Source organism: Equus quagga, chromosome 12, assembly GCF_021613505.1.
Source record: "Equus quagga isolate Etosha38 chromosome 12, UCLA_HA_Equagga_1.0, whole genome shotgun sequence".
Lineage (NCBI taxonomy): Eukaryota > Metazoa > Chordata > Mammalia > Perissodactyla > Equidae > Equus > Equus quagga.
The window spans coordinates 10,308,575-10,312,061 of NC_060278.1; the positions used below are offsets into that span (position 1 = coordinate 10,308,575).

At 37.2% G+C, this 3,487-nt stretch overlaps 1 protein-coding gene across 10 annotated transcripts in view; it reads right to left on the reverse strand.

Moving 5' to 3' along the window:
• Positions 1-3,487, reverse strand: part of THNSL1 (threonine synthase like 1) — a 69,224-nt gene that overhangs the window by 9,320 nt on the left and 56,417 nt on the right. The window contains exon 1 of one of the 10 annotated variants that reach the window (XM_046679916.1): positions 3,017-3,280. The exons of 8 other annotated variants lie outside the window; for them this stretch is intronic. The gene's annotated coding sequence lies outside the window, so the exon portion shown is untranslated. One more of the 10 variants, XM_046679912.1, reaches the window with a different exon arrangement.

The window sequence follows — 3,487 nt, forward strand, 5'->3', positions numbered from 1 at the left end:
TTCATCTAACACACGCATTTTCTCTGGAAAGCACATCACAGCCTTGTTGCCATAGGAAAATTGGGCAGCACCTCAGCACTCTGTTTGGGGCCATTTTAAACAGTAAAATCACCAGCTAGAAGCACAAAAATCCAAAAAACATGGCACTAAAAACGAATATAGTTTACAGTCTGAGAGCTGACACAAGAAGGCAGAGCGTCTCCTTCTTTGACCTCAGCTTGGAACACAAACATCAGGCAACTCAGTTTTCACCCATGTGCCCGTGTCCATGAATGACTGCAAAAGTGCTACAAGTATTAATTTTGGGTTATAAATAGAGTGAGTAGAATTCACAAATATGGCACCTGTGAAATGTGAGAACCAACTACACATCACTTTCCTTTATGATTCAAAGCCATGTTATTAGATGCTTATTTATTTATATTTTAATATGTTTTTCAGTATGGTGGTCATGAATAGGCAATTTTTCTTCAGCCAAAGGACAAAATATTTCAAATTAAATGGAAGTCAATCACACAAGAGTCAGAAAACAAAAACAGTACTTAGAGACCAATTCTCTTGGCCATAAAGTACTCAGGTTTTACTGTATCATTAATGCTCTCAAATATTTTTTGTAGAGCCAAGTTCTATACAAAAATATTTTAGTTACCCTAACTCCTCAGAGTATGGAAGATCTACACAACTCCATTACACATTAATAATTTTTAAATAAGTCTTCCTACTGATCACTTATAGTGGGGCTTTCTGACCCACTAATTCCAATGGATACTTTTTAGACATCAAAGACACCTGTCATTCAAGTAGACAAAGGAAAAGGCAGTGATGGGTATCACAGCAAGAACCTTAAAAAACAAAAGCAGAACATCCACGTGTAGTATTAATTTAAGTATCATGTGACCTCAAGACACAAAATTTAAGAATTTTACTGTGGCAAGCTGATCAAGATGGAGTAAAGAGTTCAAGGGGAAAAAGTGCAGAAATCACTTTTCAAAGTGCTTTTGAATTATTTCCTATGGATGCTAATCAAGTTACATTTTTAAACCAGAAATACATACTAATTTTGAACAACCCATTTACAGGGATGCTGTCCTACGTTTACCACTAGATGACTGATAATCAACCAAAATCACACTCAACTTATATCAATTTTTATTTACAAAAAGGTCCTGAAGAATTTCTCAATTCCATTATAAAACTACCTAGTTTCGAATTCCTCTGGGAAATCACCAAAATCCTATTTAGTCAAAATGATTTAGCATTTGTCACCAATTTAAAATATTCGTCATTATATATCTTTCAAAATAAAACATAAGACACAGCACTTCAAAAATTACTTCATGATGAGAATTGGGTATAGCTCAATGAACTTCCGAAAGTATTTATGACATGATTATGCTTGTCATCATACATAAATGCAATCTCTAAATTTCTCAGAAGCATGACTAAATCTCGTCCATTATCTTATGAAGAAATTCTGAGGTTTTAAAAAATTCTTAAAAATTACTGCATTTTTACAGCAATAAATTGTTTTCCAATAAGTAATAAGAAAAAATGTAAATATACTAGGACACAAATTAACCAGGGAAAGGTAAAGCTCTCCTGCTTCTGACTATGGAGCAAAAATCCCCTCAACAAGCCCTTTAGTCAATCAGCTCCTACTTCCCTGGAAATAGGAGGTGGCGAGGGTGGGATGACCATACATGACAGTGTCATCTTGTAATCACAGGGATCGTATAAGCAAAAGTATAATTTTGCAAGTCGCCACTCATCTTTGCCTTTAGCTTAGCATCAAAGCTGACTAAGCCTTTCCTGTTGTTAGTCTTTTGCTGTTAGACATCCTCTTAATGGCCTTGAGTATTTAATTCAAAAGACTTTTTAAGAATCCTTTTCAATGCTATAACTTAGAAAAATATTGTAAAGAATCTCTCTCTTTATAAAGGGTTTATTTTCCTAATTGTCTTATTTATATTCCCACTTATACACGTTTTATGCATCTAAATAGATTAAAATAATCTTTAGTAACCATTTATATCATGGGCCTGTGCAAACTACAACCCATAGGCCCAACCTGGCCCTGTACCCTTTTTGTAAATTGCTTCCCCAGAACACAACTTCACTCCTTCATTTGTTCGTTTGGTTAGTGTTGTCTTTGGCTGCTTTTGAGCTACAATGGTGGAGTTGAGTAATTTGGACAGAAACCATCTGGCCTGCAATGGCCTAAAACACTTATTATCCAGCCCTTTACAGAAAAAGTTCATGACCTCCAATGGTGTACCCATACTAATTCCCTGTGGACATAGGCATGTCCTTGAATAGCATTGCCATTTTGAGGGAATTACGAAAATTCAAAATATATTCTTTGTAAACATGCTTTCAAAAGGCAAGGAGAATTACAAATAGCTAAGACAAAGAAGTTCCTTTCCAAACGATCTAACAACTTCATCAAGACTGTAAACTAAGTATACTACAAGGAGGAGATTCTAAAATTTGTTTGGTATTTTTAAAACCACAATAAATATACCGACATCAGTGAAATTACTGTATTCAGTCGCATCAAAAAGTCTCCACACTAGCTTAGGCCAGTTGGTGCTAACTGGAGAAATGACGCATTGCCCTTATTGGCTATTTTATTTGCTAAAATAGTCCCAAAGTGCTCCTTCTAACTGGAAAATTTATAAGCTTTGGCCAATGACTACTCACCTGGCTAATAGTGTTATCATTCTGAGTCCTTAGTTCAAATCTTAGCATGGAGAGAGAAGAGAATTTTTTTCTATACATGGTAGGCAAAAAATCCTCCAAAACATAAAATACTCATAGGGGAAAGGGGCCAAGTAGCACACAAGGACCTCATCCCCAAAGTGTCACTCATCTGAATAAAATGCTTGTTAAACACCTGGGATAAAAATAAAAATCGGATCAACTGAATAACAAAAAACTAAATTTATTCTTATCTAGAGAAATTCATAAGGACCTGCACATTCAGCATAGCCTTTTAAGCAGGAACTAAAAAATTTACCAAGCCACCCTGCTGTTTTAAGGCCTCCACCGAGCACCCTGGCATTTCGAGACTACCGAAACTGCTGTTCTCTTGTCTGCGAGCATCTTCATCCCCCTCGGGCAGCGTGGCCTCTGTACGGCTGGTTCAGAGCCATCTATCTTCCTTCCCAAATCATACTCTCAAACGTCTTTTAGAGACTCGGGCCGGCAAAGGCTTCTACATGAGTTCCTTTCAGCTGTCATACGTGCACAGTTGGGTTTATGGAAGACCAAATGGTTCAAACCGAATAAAACCGCTTCTCAGAAAGAAGACAATTTTCAAAAAGGGACATCCAAAAGTGGGCAAAAATTCAAGGGCCCATTTAAAAGGTTTCTCCTCCTGGTTTGGGCTGGTCGTTTAAAAAACAGGAAGTTCAAGAACATGTGGAGAAAGACCTAAGAGGAGGGGCCCGACCCAGAGGGAGACGGCGGAGAGCAGGGAGGGCTCGGC